The sequence below is a fragment of the Tyto alba genome, unplaced genomic scaffold (assembly GCF_018691265.1).
Source record: "Tyto alba isolate M040663 unplaced genomic scaffold, T.alba_DEE_v4.0 Super-Scaffold_48, whole genome shotgun sequence".
NCBI lineage: Eukaryota > Metazoa > Chordata > Aves > Strigiformes > Tytonidae > Tyto > Tyto alba.
Window position 1 is genome coordinate 23,485,452 of NW_024881324.1, and position 23,386 is coordinate 23,508,837.

A 23,386-nucleotide genomic window follows, 5' to 3' on the forward strand; every position below is an offset into this window, starting at 1 on the left:
TCCAGGGAGGAGGGGGAGGACTCCTCCCAGCAGGATCAGGCTGGAACAGGGGTGTGATATGTGCTCTCCCATCTTTTCTGGGGCTTATGAGCTGCCTCCAGCTGATGGCGTGATCTGTTGTGTGGCTCTCCTGATTCCACAGGGTGCTGGAGCAATCTTGCCCGACCCTTTCCGTACCACTTCACAAGGCTTTCTCCCCACACCCTCACCCCTGATTTAAAGTGAACGTCCACCTTTTCCCCACAATTTCTTCAGGAATACAACAAATCTGAACATGTTTTATATTCTCCTCAGTCCCTGCTGTGTGAGGATTCAGCCCCAGTGCAAGAATTTGCATCAGTTTGGATGCAGATCACATACCAGCTTCTAGCTCTTACAAACACGATCTCAAATAATTTATTTTTGCAGCATCTCCAGGTTGTCTTTAGCCAAACCCGGAGAACAACAGGACTTCTGAGCCTGCTGAGTGTTTGACATCTGCAGGGCACATGAAAGTGTCATGTGCACAGAAGATTCCCACAACAGACTGTGCTTCAGAAACACTATATTATTATAACACAGAATCACTCTTAATTTCTTTATAATGGGAATAATCTATTCCTGTATAACTAGCTATAAGAGATATCTGACAAAAAATACTAGCAGAGATACATTTAGTATATTGTTTCGCTACTATAGCCCCTCAGCCAGAAATGCTGTGGGAACTGCCCTCTCGAACCAGGTGCATGTGTATCCCAACATGACATTATAAACCCAACACAGTCATTGTTTCTCTCCTCCTTTTTCCCTGCATCTTGAGCAGATGAAGTTCATTGCTGACACATAACATAGCATTTTAATCCCAGGCTATACATCTCCTTTACGCAGTCAGGCATTTCTCATCCACCTACATCAAGCTAAAAATGAAAACCTCTGAATATTAAGATCAAAAAGGCCATAAGGAAAACTGAGGCAATGAGAACAAATTATAAGGTTGAGCCCTGTGGAAAAAAAAAATCACAGGGAAAATATTGACATACAAACCATAACATATAAGCCACAAAAAGGCTTGAAAGTTTCTTGGGTCTTTTGTTTTCTTTTTCTGAGTAAGTTTGATGTCAAGAAGTGTTATGCTTTTTTCTTTTTCCATGATTTGCAACAATTATAAGAATAGCTGCTTATGCTGTACAGACAAGCTATCTCAGTGAGGTGTGGAATATTACCTAAGGTTTGGCTAGAAAACAGAAATCAGAACTGTGTGACAGTCTTGTAATGAAACCAAAACCTCAAGTGAAACTAGGACCAAGTTTTGCTTGTTTTTCCAGCATTTACCGAAGTAAATGTGTTGCGTAAATCGGGGTGAAAAAGACACATTCAGAAACATACAGGAAATACATGTTGGAGCAAAGAACTTAAAGAAGGTCTCCTGAGGTTCAGGTTAATGACCTTGTTGCTGCCTCTCAAATCTTGACAATATACATTGTTTATACTTTTCATGCTTTTTCACTATTAACAAGACAAAAACATGGAGAACTTTCCTGGCAGGAGCGTTAGTTAGCTTGCTCAGAAAAACACGTATCACAATGGTTTGGTAGGGAGTGGAAGCTCTTCCTTAGTATAGACTGTAGGAGTTACGCTCACCACTGTTTTTGGAAAAAGTGTTAATGGGATGCTTAATTATATTTAGAAGACTAGATAGTTAAGTATTTTGTTATCTATGTTAGGCAAAATCTGATCTCCTAGTGACACAGTAAGTAGTTTCCAAGGATGTTACACTATATATCTGACCAGGCAAAGTCTTTTTAAAATACATGTGAAGTACCCACCAAAAATCCCATCTGCAGAGCACATCACAATGTAACACTACTGTATAAGAAGGTAACTAGCATAAGTTGAAGACAAAAAAAAAAAAAGTCTGGTAGATAATGTTTATATATATTTGCAAATAATGTGGCTAGAAAGAAATCTTCATTATCAATTAGTTTTAAAATATGTATAGTTAAAAGATATATACCCATACCCCCTCAAAACGTGTGACCACAACTCAATAGGATCAGTCTATACTTAAAGACGTTGAAGCAAAGCTAAAAGGTCTTTCCTAACCATTTAAATGCCTCAGCCTGACCTAGAATATTTTGTCTACAGACTTAGTGCACAAGTTGGGGATTTATTCAGTAGTGCCCCATCCCTCACTGACTTTTAGAGCACCAGCATCTGTGATGATCCATAATGCAGCAGCATTATGGAGAGCTGCTGCTATATTTCCAAAGGAATACCTATCAATTAACAACCTGCATCACATCCTATTCATACAAAGAACAGAAATGCCACTCTTTAGATTATAAAGATTCCTCTATCAAGGAGGAACACCCAAGTATAACAGAGCCTTGGGAGAGATTTGTGTCACTTAACCTAGACATTTACATCTGAGATCACCACTAACTCTCCTTTTCTTGTAGTCAGTGTCAGAAAAGGAGAACTTATTAGGTGTAACTCATTTAATCTGAAGGTAGATTTCTAAATTCAGATGAAAGATGGATAGCTCCCAGAAATACTCTTTTCTATCCATTGACTATAAAGGACAGAGGTAAATTTGGAGTGATACAGCTACTTGCAAATGCTTATTATTTGTTGGGACCAAATTCCATCTCCCTTATTTAATCTCTCAGGGAACAGGATCTTAGCAAAGAGATCTAGAGTGGCAAAAGATCTACCCTGTCCAAAAAGTTCCTTCCTGGCACTAGATTAAGATAAGTTTCAAAGCTGCTTCCCTCCCCTACCCTACATCTGGCATTTGAGCAGAATTTGACCAAGCATAACTTTAAATGCATGCTATGTAAGAAGGAAGGGAAAGAGGAAATACATCTGAATAAAAACAAAACACATCAGTTTTGTGATGAGTGGCTCTGTGCTTTTATTGTTTTCTGTAAAGCTATTCAAAGATCAGACCCCTAACACAGTGCAGTTGACTGAATTTATGAAGTGATAGGGAAACATAAGAACTACTCAATTGTAAAATAGAAGTCTGAAGTATCATCTGAACAGTACCTCATTACCATTGTGAAGAAAATCTCCATCATGAACAAATACATTATGGTCATCTCTGTCTGTTCTCACAGTGATGATTTAGAGCCCCCAGCTGAGAAGGCAGCTGTGAAGAGCGAGTAACTGGTGAGCACGGCAGGAGACCTCTACTCTAATGTTGCTCAAAAAAATTAGTGCTTTCTTTCTGTTGTCGTTATCATTGCCAGCTATGTGTGTGTTTTCCTTTGTAGGTGCACAAAGACTGGCCTGGTTTAGCCTTGAAGATGTGTAAGCTGAGATCTCCTCTTTTCATATGTTTGCAGATAATACTCGGAGTGAAACAGCATTAGCTTTTAGCCACCAAATCTTCTGAAGAGGCTTTATGAAGTCTTGCACTGGAAAGGGTGGGCAGTGGAATCAAAAAGCATCGTTTGTTGCATTCCTGCTGATACTAGTGACTATATTAAGGTTACAAGATATTTTCCATGATAGAACTGTGTTTCCGAATGTCTGACTTCTGGGAACATGACTGTTATGAAAATGCAGTTTTCAGTATACTAATTAGTCTCTGATTTATGTAAAATATTTTGTGTGCTTAATATACTAGCATAAAGATTCTTCAAGAATATATGATTAATTAACAGATAAATATGGAATAGAATTGTGTTTTTAAACCATCTTCCTACCTAGTCCCATGATGAAATCAATAACTTTGGGAAGCACTCAAATGACATTTAGAAATCAGAATGATATGATCAAATCAAATTTGCACTGAACATGATTTCAAGGTAAGTATCAGAGTGGTAGTGCTGATATGTAAATAATTCTCCCTGGGAATACATGCTTCATTAAGCTTGGAAAATAAACATATGTGAACAGAGGTATTTAAACTGCTTTCTTAAAATAACAACAGACCCAAACTAGTATTTTTCCCTTTAGCCAAATAGACTCACCAAAATCTGCAAAAGACATGGAGAAAGAGTAAAGTCCCAATAATTTTATCCCATACTGGGGTAGGTGAGAAGAAAAGGGATATGAAAAATTGGTCAAAACCCAAAAGACCAAGGAATGAGGAGGATCATAAATTCTTACAGTACAAGCTGTCTCTGCATTATTAAAACCTGCTTTATTAATGTTAAAGTTCACTCAAGCTAAAAAACACTGTAACCTAAGAGATAGTCATTGCTTAATCATCCACACCAGGCCAACCCAGCACTTTTAATTCCTCCCCTGACACATCAAAATAAGATCACTTTTGAGTCAAGAGTCAGAAGTCTGCTGCAGCTAACCTTTTATTTCCTTTTTTTTTCTCCAAAATCTGATTTGTCAGTCAGTTATCATCAAAGTACAGTCTATGAACACCTACTCTGTACCTTAACTTCAACTATGTCAGATCTTACTGTGAACCCCTGTACTGAGTACTTGGATAAACTACTGACTCCAAGATCTCGATACTAACTGTAACGACAGACCAGTAATCTTAATGTAAAACTGCATGGTTATGTGGGAACAGACCCCAATAGGAATAGGAATGCCAGCCACAGGGCAGAATGTGTCATTCAGCAATATTGTCCCCCCCTTTCCTCCTTAAAAGTTAAATCTAGATGCCTTTTCGTCTCTTTATTTCATACTGATATACTAAGAGGTGGGAACAAAACCCAATTCCACTCCATTTTACTCTTACACCTACTTTATTGTTCACAAATCAAACCCTCCATGTCTGCAAGCAAGCTCTTCTTGGTTCGCTTTCCATCTACGAAGCCTAATCTGACACCATGAGACATGCTTTCCAACATTCCTCCCTTTTCTTCTCTTTGCCTAACATGGAAGGGCTGGGAGGATCATGATCCTCATGATCCATAGAGTACCATGACCTTCTGCACTCTGAAAACATTGCCACTTCTGTCTGGCAAATGAGCACTGAGTCTAATCCAAAATGCTGAAATCAGATTTCTATTTCCTTCCTGCCTAAGGCTTCTCTTCCATGTGGGTAGAAAATTCTACCAGTTCCACTGCGATGGTGTTCCAGATACAACCACTGTTTCCACTGTTTCTCTTTTTTTTTTTTTTTTTTTTTTTTTTTTCATTTCATCCACATCTTAGCCAAATACTCCTTCTACTCTGGTGTTTACTAAAGGTGAAAATTCACTTTAAATCAGAGGCAAGGGCATGGGTGAAAGCCTTGTGAACTGTAGACACTTGCTATTTTTGCTTACTGAGTAGGAGAGACTGATAGAAGCTTTTGTGCAAGAAGACTTTATAGTCCTATTTGCCGCCAAAAACTTTTACTACAGCCCTGCTCAAATACAAAATATCGCACTCGAATATCAGAGTATAGAGACCACTAAAGGATGGCAGAATGAGTAGAGCAGACAATACACAAAGCAGAAGGCTTCTTCCTGGAAACTTAAAATCTGCGTTCACACAATACATATAATTGGCAGAAAAGGGAAGAACAGGTAGAGGCAAAGAAAGAAAGACTTCTGACCAAAGTGATATGATGGAGACAAGTATGTGTGAATTAGTAACCAGCAACTCTGTAACAGAACAGGTGGTGCAATTCAATGCATTAAGAACACAGAGCACGAAATCTCAAAGACATTGAACTAGTGAATGCCTCTGTTTTCATGTAATTGTGGTTTAAAGCATGTTACATCTTTTGTACCCTGAAAATGTCTCCTAAAATAATTATATAGGATAGCACTGGATGAGATAATTACTCCAGTCACTGACTGCAAGATTTGAATGATGCTATGAGCCTGACAAATGACAAATGTGTCACAGGTCATAATTTTGTCTAACCTTAATGTTCTCAACTAAAGCATGGTCACTGCTCAACACCACAGAACTCTTCTGCATAAATTTACCTGTTCTTCTATTTTATTACAGCTTTAGAGGGTAACCAGTTTTGAAAAATGTGCTCATAGTTAGGCACACTGAGAATTATCAGACCTCACAGCTCCAAACCCTCTAACTTTATGCAAATAAAGTGAAAGTAGGAGGGAGTCCTGGAGTTTGAATTTCAGCCTTACCAGTCTTGGGTTTGAGAAAAGAGAGGACTGTCATTTAGCTATTGATCCTTCCCAAAATACTGAGCTGGAAACGTATACTCCATCAATACGTAGAAGGTGAGACTGTATCTTCAAGTGTGATGTTCACCTGAACTGATTGTTCTCCAGAACATGGAATACCATGTTATTATATCTAATCTATAGATTTCCTTTAGATTTAATAAGACCTGTCAGATGAAGAAAGCTATTGCACCATGACTACATTAGTGTTTCTGATGTGGACATTATAGCTGATCTTTCCAGAAGACTCAATTAAAAAAAAACAAAAAAAAAACAAAAAAAAACAAAAAACAAAAAAAGCAACAACAACAACAAAAAAACCAGTACCAAATTAGGCCCAATATAAAGACGAGAACTTTTAAAGTGTGCATGGATTTTGGGAGCAAACTGGAACAATTTCTAGCAACACATGGCAAGGGTGTATCATTTTAGACTATACTGTACAGTAAGGAAACACCACAATGTGAGAAAATACAGCATGTAGAACACCTCTGTGTACTATTATATAATATAAACCACCACTACCACTTGCGCAAACACAAAAACGTACCTTTGTGTCTTGATATTAATGCTACAGTGACACCATGGATGTAGTTTTACACTAGAATCCAAATGGTTAAAAAACCCAAGACAAAGCAGCAGGTGTTTTAGCTTGAACTGCAACTTTTTACATCTTTGAACTTAGATACACAAAATTTGAATTTAAGACTAACAGAACATCAAAAACTAACATTATCCAGTGTTTTTATCTGGCAGACAAAATTATCACCAGCTCAACAGCATACTTAAAAGAGCACTTTTAAAAAATTATTCTTTTATTAAAGCAAAAAAGCTCCAATAAAGTGCTAGCTTAAAAATAAATTGGCTGAAATTATCCATGACCTTTTTCCTAAATAGTGATGTCATAGTAAGAGCAAATTACGCTTCATATATAACACCCAAAAATACACATTTGTTTCTTTTAATGAAAAAATAACTCTGATTTTAGTTTTTTTTACTGACACTGTTTTTTTTAATAAAGTTTTTTTAATAAAAAAACCCAAACCACACGTAAATACAATCCACTGGAACATCTCTCATATGAGGAAAGGCTGAGAGAGCTGGGACTACTCTGCTTGGAGAAGAAAAGGCTCAGGTAATCTTATTAATATATGTAAATACTTGAAGGGAGGGTGCAAAGAGGAGAGAGCCAGGCTCTTTGCAGTGTTGCCCCATGATGGGACCAGAGACAATGGGCACAAACTGAAACACAGGAGGTTCCCTGTGAACATCAGGAAACACTTTCTTACTGCGATGGTGGCTGAGAATTAACACAAGTTTCCCAAAGAAACTGTGGAGTCTCTGTCCTTGGAGACATTCAACAGCTGTCTGGACATGGTCCTGGGCATATACAGTCTAGGTGGTCTTGCTTGAACATGGTGGTTGGACCAGATGACCTCCAGAGGTCCCTGCCAACCTCAGCTATTCTGTGATTCTATGAGCATAACAGAAGCAACAGAAAAGGAAAACTGACTTTTTCAGGTAAGTGTAAGGAAAGTAAACAAGATTCATTTCATTGTTGTAGTTCTTCTTCACAGAAGAGTAGTGTTAGATCTCCTGCATTTCCTTAAAAATATTTACTAAGGTGTGCTGCAGGAAGAAAGACAGATATATTCTGATGCTAAAAGGTACAGGAAAGCTTGTAACAAGCATAGGAGCTGCATAGATTTTATCTTTTTTTCCAGGACACACAGCAGTGACATTTACGGGAGGCAGGTGTTAAAAAAAAAAAAAAAAAAGACAAAAAAACAACCACACAGATAATGAATATTGGTGATGCTTAGAGAAGAGGGGAAGAAAAAACTTTTTTAAAAGACAGAATTTTAAAGGAGGAGCCATCAGAACCATTTAAGGATTAACAGAGAATTGCCAGTCTCAGCTGTGCATTTAGATTCTATATTGGAAGTAATACCCTGGATTTTCTAGGACCAATACTTTTGACATTTGATTATAGGCAATTAGAGGATGATGAGAAAGTTTCCTGAATAGCGAGATGAGCTCAACTTCAAGCTTATGTCTAAAGAAAAGAGCAATCTCACTATTTAGGGGCTAGGTTTACAGAGTAACTTCAGTGCCCAATGGGACTTTCAGGAAAACAATTGTTTAAAACAATTAAGCTGGACTGAAGTTCTGCTTCCTCTCTTTAAACTTCCACAACATGAATAGCTGTCTTTAGGAATCTAACAAAACTGAAAGTTTAAATGTAACTTACAGGTATATATTTGGAGGAAAACAAAAAACCTTGCAATTGGACTAGCAGACAGTGAGCTGCACCAACTTCAATCAAAATTTAAAACTGTTAGAAGAGGTGCTACGGAAAATGTACAAACTAATCATCAAAGTGAGCCCTGCAGGCAGCTTCTGTAACCTGTTATTTTACATTTCCATCCCGCTTCTTAACATTTACATGGCTCATGAATTGCACAGGAGCTGACTATATGGGCAATATTTACCTACACAAGTACTGATGACGCCTTTTCTCAAGAATCTCCAAAAATTCTGAGACCTATTTTGGCCGAGGAAAGAAAGAACAGCTCTGCTAGAATGTAAGCCCATTTTCACCTCTTCTGTGATGTTGCAGGTTGATGAGAATGCACTGAGGGGAGAGGAATTAATAGCTGCTGGAAATGAGGAAGGGAAATCTATTTTTTAGCAGGAGAAAATGAACCCTTCCAGTTGCAACAGGAACAAAAAAATACTTCTGTGCATTTTAACTCTACCCCTTCCTTTCTCATTCTGTACAGCGGAGTCTGACTTTGGCCTTCCTAGTCCACCGGAACTCTTAATAGCTTTTAGCAACTATTCTTAGTAGTACTCACCTGGGACAGGTGAGAAGGATGTTTCTAGTTTTTATTATAGCTGAGGAACGAGAAAGGCTGAATCCTGGAGCAGGGAAGGGTGAGGGTCCAAGCGTAGAAGTCCTGTACACCAAGAATCAGCAGAAAAGTGAAGGAGATCCTAGGGCAAAGAAAATACAGGTGGCCTAAGGTTTTAAGAGAGAGGTTGCCACTTTAGTTGGAGCTTCCTAACGCTTCCCAGAGCCATCAGAACAGTGATTTTGTCCCCAGACCTGCTCCCCTCTGTGACCCACCCCAGCCTTTTTAAATACAAGCACTTTCTAAACATTGCAGAGGAGCCAGAAGTCAGTTGGGTGCCACTGGAGATTTTGCTTGCTGTGGGACACAGTTTATGATGATAAGGAGCAGAGAGAGCCAAAGATGCGTAAAGCATATCTCAGTTTCCAATCAGCAGAGGCAGAATTTGGCCAGCACAAGGAACCCTGGACAGGCCCCAGAAGAAGGCTTGCCTGCAAACCACATACACAAACCACAACCACACTGCCAGGTGGGCAGCAGGAGCTGAGCAACAGCTCAGGCAGCTGTACTCTGGTGCCTGAGCAAAGCTAACAAGCGTTACTCTTGGAAATAATCATGTCAGTGCAGAGCTAAAACATGTGGACAACTTGCACTGTAGCCATAGGTGCTTCATTGCTCTTAAAGAGGGAAGAAGCAAGATTCCCACCTTCAATTATCCTCATAAGCCCTGTCATGGGAAGAGGAAAGCATCTCTGCAGAACAGAGTGGCTGTTAAGGAAAGATGTTTCCAGATTTTTAATTGACAACCAGAAGCTAATCTTTGTGACCAGACAGTGTAATGTAAATGGCTGTAGGCTGGCAGTATGAAAGCAGGAAGAAAATACTGTTGCCCTCAGAAACTGGAGTGAAGAAGTTATAATTAGTACTCACATAGTTTTCAAGCAAACAATCTGAGTCCTCACATTCAAAGATGGGTGATGGCTGGTCTGAACAAAGGGAAAATTGTGCTGGGAAATCTCAAAAGGATATAAACCAGCTTCTCGGTTCATCATATAATTTCTCTCATCCAATTGATGGCAATATTATGACAATAATTGCATGTCTGTTTGACAACCATACACTGCCAGTCTTTTTAATGGACCTCTGTGTTTTCAAAATATCCCTAAATGACACAGTTTTTAATGAGCTACACAGCTGCAGGCTGGTTACTAATTTATGATAGGAGCAGTGCTATCACAATCTTCGTGCCTCTTGGTAGTATTGTAACATGAGTTTGAGGTAAGCACTACAAAATAGTGATCATTCCAATAGATTTTCAACTGACATCTCTTGTTTTTTTGTCCCACCGAATTCTGAATTCTACTTATTTTCAGGTTTGCTGGTAAACAAGCATCATTGAACTTACGAATAAGGAATTTATTTTCAATTTCAGGTCTGATGTATACCTTTACAGATAGCATAAAAAATGTGCATTAGTCCAATGTTATTAAAAGAGAGAATCTGTTGTTATTAAAGACATTACTTTCAAAGATACAGTTGTCTAATTCTTCCTCATTTTGAAACTTGTGAAAAAAACCCTAATTTAATAAAAACCATTAAAACCTAAATGCTGCTTATATTCAGTTTACTCATAAGATCAAAATGGTTTTAATTATCCCAGTCATGTTAAGACCTTTTTCAAAGAAGAGAGGGTGTAAAATATCACTGTTCTTTCAGAATGTCAGTTGTCTGATCCATTTCTTTCACTGTTGGCAAACTATAAAAGCAATTTTAGGAAACCAGGGGGTAGTAAATGTTCAGAAGCCTTCTCCAACCATTTTGAAGAGGAATGATGACATACTCTATCAGAGCACCCCAGGAATTCTGACCCTGGAACTGTTGCTTCTTTCTAATTTTTAAGATTGAAAAACAAAACAGAAATTCCTTCTAGACACAGCATTCTTTCAACACACTGCTAAAAATTAACTGTTAATATGTAGAACTTATGGCTGCAGTACAAGAAAAATTAAAATCTAGCTATTGATGCACAATAGCAACACTTTTAATCCTCATTAATACATGTAGAACTCTAGAAGTAGTCCTGGCAGTTTTTCATTATATCATATTTTAAGACATAGACAAAATGAAACATAATTCTCCTAACGCTTCAGCTATTAAACACTTCACCAGGCATAGGTGTTTTGCCAATTGACGGGGTTAACACAAAGGACACAGACACCAAGCTAAAGAAATAGGCTTATTTTACTTTAGTAGAAATAGAAATTTTACTATAGTAGAAATAGCAGAAAGAATAAGCAAGGTAATACACCTAGACATTACTATTTAAAGCTAGCTATAGTGATTAAGAAAGATACATCACCAATTGCCCTCATACTTTACCATCATCCAGACCCGTGCATCAGCTGGGGAGCCCCGTCACAGCGAAGGGTCGGAGAGCCTTTCCCGGCAATTGGGAAGTCCTACGCAGTGCGTCCACTCGTAGGTGAGGTCTCCGTCTTTGCTGTGAGAGGGTCCAGCTTTTATACAGTTTAACAAACAAGTCTAAACAAAACGCACAGGAGATATCTGGTAGATTGATATGCCTCACTCAGGCATGTCCGGATCTGGCCAGGATCCGGGCATGTCTGAGGAGTTTCTGTTTTTCTTTACATTTGGGATTTATAGTTACTTCCTATTGTTTACTTATAGTTCCCAAGGATTGTTCCCAGGGTTACATTTTCATGCTGATAAGATACTGGTTGCTTCAGTCTGCTGATAAGATGCTGATTGCTGGTCGGGGAATTCACTCAGAAGTCAACTTTGGTTTGAGGCCTATTGTTTGGGCCCCTTTTTGTTTCAATCGGTCCTTTGACTTATGAGTGAAGATCACGACCCTTTTGGAAGAGCCCAATATGTTCGCTCTATCCGTTTGATACGATACCATACATAACAATTATATAAAGTAATAATAATAATGATAACTAACAATATTACAAGAGGATGTATTAAGAAATTCAACACTTGGGTTGCAGAGGATGAATATCCAGTAAAGATGTCCCACCAGTGGTGTGCAGTCTCCTTTTCCATCTGGCTAGCTAGCGACATTAGTTGATTCTTTGTGATTACAGTCTGTATCACAGAGTCTGACAGAGTTTTATTTCGTCGTTCTAGGTGTCGTCGCAAATGTTCTGATTGTTCCATGATGGTTTTCAGTGGAGTCAGGGATAAGCTGATTCCATTAAGTTCTAAGCTTTGGGGATGCCAGTACACGTTTAGTCGTTCTTCATGCGTTGAATAAAAAGTATACATCTGTCCGTGCCAGATGAGATAGAATACATTTCTGAGGCATCCCGAAAATGGAGTACTTAGATTATACATTTCTATAATATTTTTATCATTTGTTACTATACAAACATGCTTAGCACTAATTTCTACAAACATATCAAAGCTTTTGGGCAAAATTGTCCATTTACACAGATTCACTGAATGTTCCAATAAACATGGTTCATATAACCGCGAGCTTTGTCCACACAATAAACCATTTGCTGTGGACGTACACAAATCTAATTTATGGGTTCGATTCCTAGAGTCTATATAATCTCCCTCCAAGTGGGGCAGCCAATATTCTGGTTCAAAGGGTGGTTTTTCCCCAAAAATTACAGGCAATACTAGAAATTTACACATAACTTCAGGTTGGCTAACATCGTAGTGGACTGTTTGACCAGCACAGAATAAATCTGTGCACTGCACTGTCTGTGGAGATAGTTTGACCCAATGGGTTTGAGGAATCCATTTCTAAAATATGTTTCTTCATAACAGCTCATTATTAGCCATTAAGTACTAGATATAGTGACATTTGAATTATCTGTAGGACAAGTTACAAAAAGACGTCCATGATCTCTCCATCGTGATGCTGGTCCTGAAGGCCACCAGTATGTACATGTTTCGTTATACTGAGTACTGAAAGTAAGATTAGCTATAATACAGGCAGAATTGGCTTTGCATCGGAAATCATCCCGTTGTCTTGTCTTGGTTGCATTTTTCCATTGCCACCTAAGCGGTGTCTCTCGTGGACCTTCCAGTGGCCATCCTGGTGTGAAAGCCTTTCCCAAATGGACCATGACGATACACAGGCAAATCCATCTTAGCAGGATCTAAAAGATAGAATCTTAAGACATCTAGTTATTCTCGCAGATAACATTTAGTCGCAGGAACATATTCCCATTTTTCCTGTCCAGGTTTCATGATTAAAACAGTATTGTCTTTTCCTGTGGCTATTACTTCAGCTGGTTCAGGAGGTCCGCTTGAACTCTGGACCCATACTTTAGCTCCGTTATTGAAATTAGTTGATCCAAACCCTTTATCTCCATGAACAGTGGTGACTTGAGGTGGATCCCCTTTTTTCACAATTGCTTTCAAAACTGGCAATATCAATAATTGTGCGAGTTTTGGGTAATACTTCCCGATGCCCACAATGCCACTGAATTCCTAAGAATTTTACCGTTTGGCATGGTTCTTGAATCTTGTTAGGATTAATTTCCCAACCTTTCTGTCTCATATGATCTACCACCTGTTCAAGTATTTGTTGTACTTCCTTCTCATCATTTCCCTGAATTAGGATATCATCAATGTAATGCACTATTTGCATATGAGGAGGCAATTTTATCTTATCCAGATGCTCAGCCACTGTCCGATGGCAAATGGTTGGACTATGCAGCCATCCCTGAGGCAATCTGGTAAAGGTATACTGTCTTCCTTGCCAGGTGAAGGCAAATTGGTCCCAATGCTCCTCTGCAATTGGGATAGTGAAAAAGGCGTTAGCTAAATCTATTACAGCATACCAAGTCCCTGAATGCTTTTGAACCTTTTCTATTAAAGTAATAGTATCTGGTACAGCTGCTGTAAGTGGTGGGGTGTGTTTATTTAATTCCCTAAAATCTACTGTCATTCTCCATGACCCATCACTTTTCTTGACAGGCCATACCGGATTGTTCCAAGCTGTGGTAACTGGTTTCAACACTCCTGCATCTAATAAATCTTTAATTGTCTGTGATATCTCCTCATGCCCTCCTGGAATTCTATATTGTTTCATAGTCACTAATTTAGTAGCAGCAGGAATCTGTACAGGAGGCATTTTCACTTTTCCTACTAAAATTGTTTTAATACTGAAATGATTTTTTACCCCAAACTGGTACTGACCGTCTGGGAGATTCAAAGTTAGTCCCTTCAGAATGTCTATTCCGATTATGTATTCAGGAATGGGGACAATCATGACTGAATACAGTCGTTTTGGGAGGTTTCCTACTTTCATTTCAATTTGAGTTTGTACAGCTTCAATTTGTTTCCCTCCCAGACCTGTAATGATTACAGGTTGTCCTTTAAATTTCTTTGGATTCCCATATATCAAGGAGGCCTCCGCTCCTGTGTCAATTAAGGCTTTTACTGTTTGTGAGGACCGGTTTTTCCAAAATATTTGGAGCTCCACATGGGGCCGTCGGTCCTTCCGTGCCCATTGCACTGGAGCTTGGCCATAATTTCATTCCTGTTTACTGCTCTGGACAATTTCCCTAGTTTCCTTCCATGGGTATAAATCAGAATACAGCTCCCAATCCCCCCTTTCCCCCGGAACAACTGATCTGCTCACGGAGGGCCCACCGTGTGCAGATGGGAAGTCCCGTTGAGGCTCAGGAGGAGGTGCTGTAGGCTGAGTTACCCCTGGCTTCTTAGTTTCAGAACTTTGCACTCTCCTGCTAGGCTTATTCAGCCCTCTTTGTTTGTATATTCGCCACATCTCGTTAGTTGGAACACCATCAATCTTTTCACGAGATAGGCCATCCTTCAGTAAAGCTGTAAACATTTCTTTGCGAGAGACTCTGTTCTCATTTCCTTTAGGGCTGTCCCGAGTATCTCGGTTTCCTGCGCTTCCTCGGGGGCCCCATTCTCCAAGATCACCTAGTTGCTGTATCTTTTCAATTATTTCATCAATGGGATTTCCGGTCTCATTAATTAAGAGAGTCATTATTACATTTTTATATGCTGGTGGGGCAGTTTTAATCAATCGGTTTCTATGAGTGACAGACAAGGCAGTTTGCATCATTCTGTCAGGGTCTCCTATAAAGATTGCCAATTTCATCCCTTCTTCCTTCATCCGCTGTATACAGTCTCGCAAAGTATACCAGGGACGTTCCCCACCTGGCCAATCATTCTCCGTGGGGTATTTATTATTACATCCCCGGGCAGCCAAGGTTAACAAATTTGTATCCTGAGGATTATTTCGGAATGCATCTTGCACAAAGGAGTCAGAACTCAAAACTAAAAACTTCCTAGAGTCCTCTGGATCTAGGGTTACCCCTGCTGCTCCCTGATCGTGCAAACGCACCATCCAAGAGAGCAGGGGTTCCCCCGGTCTCTGCTTAAATCTTTCAATTATATCATTTATTTCATGCTGAGTATAATCTTCAATCACATCCTTCCTTACTTGTTGCCCGTTAGTATCCAATTCTATTTTCCGTCTCCACACTGGTTTTACATCCACAGGTTCATCTGAGGAACCAGCCTCATCAGAACCTGTAGAATCCCAAATATCTCCATCCCATCTGTCAGGATCCCACTGTACCCCTGCTTCTGCAATCACAGCATGCACTTTCCTATGGTTTACTCGTCCCCTTCTTTTCTTATACTTATACTGTGCAACTCTTACTGCAGCTTTTTCAGCTACAGTCTGATAAGTATCCAACTTATCGGCAAGCAACTTGTTTTGACACTGTAACATTACAATTTGATTCTGCAAATCACACATCTGTCGCTCCATGTGGGAGCGCTCTAACAACAGTTTTTCTTTCTGTTGGTGCTGTTTCCGATATGCTGTTAACAAAACCCATCCCCGTCTTCCCGAACACACAATTTCTTTTCCTTTTTCAATAGATAATTTTTGGATACATTTTAATACATCCAGTGGTTCAGCTTCTTTTAGCCGACTTTCCCACTGTTCGCATGGTCCTCCGACCTTAGCCCACTCAAGAGCCAGTGAACTATAAGGAAGGTCTTCCCATCCAGGAATTTCAGATGGAGCTGATTCATTACGTTTAGATTTAAAAAATGACATTTTGTTCTGATCCTGTCCGTGACGCCAAATTTGTTTTGCCAATTGACGGGGTTAACACAAAGGACACAGACACCAAGCTAAAGAAATAGGCTTATTTTACTTTAGTAGAAATAGAAATTTTACTATAGTAGAAATAGCAGAAAGAATAAGCAAGGTAATACACCTAGACATTACTATTTAAAGCTAGCTATAGTGATTAAGAAAGATACATCACCAATTGCCCTCATACTTTACCATCATCCAGACCCGTGCATCAGCTGGGGAGCCCCGTCACAGCGAAGGGTCGGAGAGCCTTTCCCGGCAATTGGGAAGTCCTACGCAGTGCGTCCACTCGTAGGTGAGGTCTCCGTCTTTGCTGTGAGAGGGTCCAGCTTTTATACAGTTTAACAAACAAGTCTAAACAAAACGCACAGGAGATATCTGGTAGATTGATATGCCTCACTCAGGCATGTCCGGATCTGGCCAGGATCCGGGCATGTCTGAGGAGTTTCTGTTTTTCTTTACATTTGGGATTTATAGTTACTTCCTATTGTTTACTTATAGTTCCCAAGGATTGTTCCCAGGGTTACATTTTCATGCTGATAAGATACTGGTTGCTTCAGTCTGCTGATAAGATGCTGATTGCTGGTCGGGGAATTCACTCAGAAGTCAACTTTGGTTTGAGGCCTATTGTTTGGGCCCCTTTTTGTTTCAATAGGAAACTCAATACCATATAACCAATTTTCACGAATCTCACAATTTCATCTATAATATATTCCAGTCTATTAAGCATTCTTATGCTGAAGGTGGTTGGTATCTGCCAGCAAGACTATCCTTGATCTATGGGCAATTGCAAACTTCTCTAAAACTAAATGGCATGTTGGCTAACTGGAAGGAGTAATTAAGCCTCCTTTGTAAAAGAGGAGAGCTGGACTAAAAGAATCCATTGTTCAGTCACTGGACCACATGGGAAGACCTGAACAAATGCTAATTAACACAGAGAAAACAGAGGCTTCATTGGTTCACTGGTTGATTGGGATGAATTTTAGAGGCTGGCAAAACCAGAAAGTTTATGTCCTTTTCAGCTATGAGCTGATCTGGATTAACTGTTTACTTCTCCTCCTCACATATCTGGGCCATCTCCATACACCTTAAAGTTACTGCCCTCCATTCTCCTGCATAAATAATTTTCTGAACCTCTTTAGCCCAAATTAATTCCCCTGAGCTGGGTTAAGGAGGAATAAAACCTACTGTCTGAAGAATGTTTTGATGAACAGCAGAGGGTAATAATTAGTTAACCCAGGTTAGCAGCAGCCAAGTAAGTTTGACTTCATGAAAGTATTTATGGAAAAACAAAGATTTACCAGCAGCTGGGAGACATCGATAGAAGTTAGACAGAGATCCTGTGATACTGGACAGACTGAAAAACAAGTTTGAGCTTCTTACCAAGACAACTGTTTAAGAGAGCCAAAACTTTGAGTGTTACTAATGAAAATAGAAATGAAAGAAATTTATCTGGCTATCATCCTCAACTTCTCCTCTTAAGAAAACAACCTAGCAAGCTCATCCCTAGTTTCCCTCAACCATCTAGTTACCCTACCTACCAGGCAACAACAAGGTTAAACTTCAGCTAGAAAAGCTCTGATTTTATTCCTGTGTATTATATTTTGCCTTCTTGAAGTGCATAATTCACATTCTTCATGTGTGCTTACCTTTAAAAATGCTTAAAAATACCCGTACTTATATATTTGGTAGGACATTTGCCTAACGGTTTCCCAAAAAAGGTGCCTAAAAGTATTTTACAAGCTTTTACTGATAACACAGAGATTAAACACCTTGTTTTACTTTGAATTATAGCCATCTCTAAAGTAAACGTAGCAAATGTTAACAGACCACAATGGCTTGGAAGAGGAAGTGAAAAAATATCTACTAAGAATTGCAAAAGGGAGCACATCGGCAGAAATGTTACTAAAACATCTAGCTTATTTTTTTTCTGAGGATATTTAACACTGCCAGCTTGTAAATCAATAGATGGGGGAAGGAAGAGAAGTAGCTTAAAAAAGACACTTAATTGGTATGGATTTCAAAGTGCACTTTATAGAAGTAAGCCTGTACATTTTCTATCTTTGGAAGGAACTACAAAAGAGAAACAGGAAGAATATCAAAAAGGCTGCTAAAAAATCTGATTAATGAAAAAAGAGGAAGTACTGTACTTTGGAGAAACTAATGACTCTTTATTACACTTCACTGGTTCACTTTTGCAAAATTTAAGTACTAAAAAATATTTTAAAATGTGCAACCCGTCAAAAACTCCGCGAAGATTCTGAAATTTGCTTATCACTATAGTTCACTGTTAAAGGGTTGAGCCTGTAAATACTATTTCACTGCTGATAGTTATGCCAAGCACTGTTTCAAAGTTGATAAAAGTACTTCAGCAGAAGAGGAATTTTATTTGTGATACACATTTGGAAAACATTTTTCACAGTTTCATTTTCCTCTCATTTTCTTCAACAAAAGTTAGATTCCAAAATGAACGATGAGTACTCCAAAAGAATGGTGTGGATCTATTCTTGTCAATAATTTTAGCAATTATTTCATCATAGAAATATTCCTTCCTAGTCATTTTAACTGAGAATTTTTAGTTTAGCAGCAGCCTTTTATGAGTGGCCTTGTAATACCATATATTACAGCGCAGGCATTCAGATAAATATAAATGGAAATTCCTTTTAGTTAAAATGATACCACAATTTTAGCAATCATGCCTTCTCATTTGCCTCTGGGGCTTGTCCGTTCCAGTCTAAAGATCTCTGTATTCCTATTTTAGTTTGAATTCCTCTACTCCAAATTAGCATGTATTCTTTCAGACTAAGAATATTGTTGCTTTTTATCCCAAATGTGACTATCTCAGGAGAGGATGGAGTGATTTATGAAAGGTCAGATCTCTTTCTTTCACTGAGGTCAGTGTCAGAAATTTGATTGACCTCAGTAGAAGGTCAATAGAAAAATGTCACAGAATTTGAGATCTGAAGGGATTGTGCTCCTGAAGGCAGTCTTACCTAACCAAACTTTATTTCACCAAATCCTGTATAAAGTGCACAGACATATGAAGATAGCAGATACTTTAAAATAATGGTAATTAAAAGATTGGTTAAAATAAAAATAATGGTTAAAAAATAATGGTTAAAAGATATCCACATCATTTAAATGACACACCTGTTAAATGTATTTGTTTATTATCACCAAATCAACAAGCAAAGTCATTCAAGGATCTAGTGTCCAACACTGACAAATACATTGCTCTTATATACTCCTTTTATTTACAGTTCCAATAGTGAACAGGTACCTGTAGACAAGCCCATGTAACTCAGAAATGAAGAGCAAAAGCAGCAAGCAAAATAAAATAAGTAAAAATCTCAAAAGATGCTTCAGATATGCTTAAGAACATGACCAGTAATCATAAATCCTTTCTAAACAAGAGGTCACCTACAGGCAGCTAAATTGCAGGCACACACATGGGTGTGGATGCTTGTGTCTATTTTCTCTTCCCTTTGTTTAAAATCAATGTGACTTCCAAAATTGTTTTCAATAAACCCCAGCAGTAACCATAAGTTTCAATAAGTTATAGAGCAAGTTGAACAGCCTAGATCAATCACCCTCCTTTTCATGATTATTTACTAAACATAAATTTCAAATCAACTTAAATTTGGAGACAGTGGTAAGCACTTCATACCTAGCCCCTAATGTTGAAGTAAGTATCAGAAGAACATCCAGCATGATCGTCCTCCATTTTAGAGAGCTCTGTTATTCAACAGTAATGGTATATGCAAGCACAGATGAGGTACAGGCAAGAGACAAAAATCCTGCAAAACCTAGGTGACTGTTGACGCAAAAATTCTTACAAAACAAGCCAAAGCAACACTACCATATTAACCAAGGAAGAGAAAGGAAAAAATATTAGTAAAAAGGAGTTGCTACTGGCTGGCAACTACAACTGCCTTTGCAGCATGCATTTTTAAAAATAATCCTTAATTTAGAAAAAAACTACATCACTAATGGTGACACAGATTTTAGTGCTCGTCTTGAGCAGTTCTCTATGTTTTAGTTAATTTGGAGGCTCTAAAGACCTTAAAAGATAGACAAATAATATCACTCCCTTCCACTTCTTTTTGACAAGATGGAGGTCAAAAGTGTCCTAAGGTCCTAACACCATTCACAACTCAGCCTTTTCATTGTAGTCACACTATACTAAAATCCTTAGTGAACTGCCCTGATAAAAATGGTTCTGTACTGGATCCACATGTTCCCAGCTGACTAGGGCCAAGAAAGACATAGCTACTAAGAGTACTACATCTGTTGCTTTTGAGGACCCTACAATCCACTTGCCTTGCCCTTGAAATGGCTGCTCAGCAACCTACACTAGCACCGTGACCACCCCACATTACATCTCCTCTGCTAAACTACATCATAATTTACATACAGATTTCATCCAGGGATTCATTTACACTTATAAATACCTCACAGCAGTCTTAAATATCCTTGATTGTTCCCTTTTTACAAGTTTACATATGTCTAATTTATTCCAACACCCTCTGTATTTAATGTGATTTTTTTTTTTGCAGACCTCCTCTTCTTTGTAGTTAAATGATGTTATATGAGGAAAGGGGAAGGAAAGAGTAATACATATATAGCAGTGGAGGCTATTTGTAGTTCAAGAAAGATGGGCCAAATTTTGACAAAATTTTATTCCCAAAAATGTCTGAAAAGTAAATATTTTGTTTCAGTGTTTTCAAAACAAAAGATCTTGATTTTATCTGCTTAGTTCCCCCACCTGAAGAGTCAAAATTAGGCAGTAGAAGGATGTGAAAATTCTATCCTTTCATAAAGTGTGGAATTAGGAAGGGACATAGTATTTGTAACATTCATTAGAGTATGTCAAGAGTTATGAATTATTTGATATTTTCATCTTGCTTTTGAACATTTAACATTGGCTTCCTTTTACTCCATATTTTCCAGACAAGTACCAACTACATCTGTGGCAGAAAACAGCAAGCAGCTTCCAGAAAAACTTGACAGGAAATCAACAAAACAAACAAACAAACAAACAAACAAAACCCCCCAAAAAACAGCAACCCAAAATCCAGTTATCCTTATAGACAAAAGAGGTTAAAAGCAATCATTACTTCATTCAATTCTAGTCCTTAAGTAACTATACAAAAAGATATTTTTCTTAAAACTGAAATCAGTTACCAACAAGATTTCAGCAACAAGCCTATATATATCTGCACAGTTTGTCTACAACAAACTTTATAGCCATCAAGACAACCACAAGAACATATTTCTACAGATATGTCAGTTTACTCAGAAGTACCCCAGTAAATTGTAATGAAAACTTCTGGATACCTTACAACATATTACCTCAACTACTACTTATTCATGTTCTGGGATGAATTATATGGTCTCTCTTTGAACGAATGTGTCAGACATAAGAATAATAAAATGTGCCTAGCTGAGAACTTATTTTCAGCATTAATTGTAGAATAATACTCATATTTCTACAATGAAAAAAAATCTTTCAGGACTGCATAAGAAAAAAGGGAACTCGCAGTATTCCAACAATCATAAACAACAAGTAGATAGACTCAATAGATAGATACAACAACAGATAGACTCAAGCCATTAGCATGTTTATTTGCAATCTGTTTGTATAAAACTCAATGAGGACTACCAAAGCTTTAAGTTATTAAAATCAACAGCAAAATGATCCTGGGAGATATATTAAACAAGAAAAAAGGACACAACATTTTGCTTTTATTATTTTATTTATTTTATTACAGTTTTCTTTCATGTAGTCTATTATTATAGAACATATAATTATGTAACATATTATATAATAGATATTATAAATTCTATTTTATTATATTTTATACATTTTCCGTGTCAGGTCATCTTGGAAGACAGATTTATTTTCTAGAATGCAAGTTGAAGCATGCCAGATACTAACCATAGCTTATGGACAAACCACAGTCCTTCTAATTATGGAAAAAATGTTTAAAATTACAGCACAAAGAATGTTTCTTTATAATGGATTTCAGTTATATTCTCTATCACTATCACCCAAATTAAAGAATCTTCCTTTTTTACTCTGTGAAGTAAAAAAAAAAAAAAAAAAAAAAAAAAATTATTTTATTTAAATAAAACCGAAAATATTTATTTATTTATTTAAAAAAAAAATAGTTCAGAGGAGAGGTCTCTAGTGAAAGATCATCATGGTGCCACTCTCTCCACAGCGAAGGTTGCCTGTGTGTCCCCTTATCCTTGTCTCACCTCTTCCTTGCTTCCTTCTTTCTTTAGGGTTCAGATCAACTAGCTTTTGGAAGGAGGATAGAAACAGAACAAGCCAATTCATTTCTACAAAGCCAGTACACTTACCAATTCCAGCAACTAGATTTTTTGTTTTGTTCTTTAGTGGATTTGTTTGATTTTGTCCAAGATTTGATGGGATTGAGGGGAAGTTTGGTGCATCTTTTTAATTTAAATTAGGAAATGTTGTAAATGGTGTTGGTTTTGAAAGCCTTATACACAGGTGGCTAGGAAACAGTTCTGTCTGATGTTTCGGAAAAAAAAGACAGAGACAAAAAAAAAGCCTTTGATAATAGCTGCTAAGAGAAATGATTGATTTCAACCTAGTTTGTAAAAAAAGTCCATATTTTTTCATTCTCCAAAATAAAATTCAAAACTTTAATTTTAATTCAAATAAAATGTTTTCAACAAAATTACAAATTTACTTAGACTTTATTACATAGTAGTATGTTTTGAAGTAATTCTATGGGACATTAAGTTGTTGTGGGAAATCCTTCCTGAACTTTTTTTTTTTTAAATACTGTGAACATGATCACATTGAAATTGTACTTTTTCTCATAGGTTCTTTCCCATTATCTATTTCTAGGATAAGAAAAAGACATCAGTTAAGCGTATAAACTACTGCCTTCATACCTACAAAGAGGTGATTCTAGTTATCTTTCTGTTTGACCATCAGCCCTTTCACCGCTGTGAGCCACCTTGCCAGGCCAGGGGGTAGGTTTGCCCTCAACTAGTGAGCAGTCCTCCTTCAATTCTGCCACAGCCAAGAAAAGCAAGGGAACTCTTTCCTTTGTCAGATCTAGAATCAACATGAAGTAAAAGACTGCTTTTCATGTCTGTCTATTACTAAAATACACCAAGAAAATTTATGATGAAACTTTCACACGTGATCTCTGATAAGAAGGATTAGGAACACAGCAAAGGTACCATCAGCAAGATGCAGTAGCCTCCCCATAGCTACCAATGCAAATGGTAGAAACAGTCACCTTACAGATGACATTTTAGTGACAGTTTTCAGAAGACTGCTATTTCGT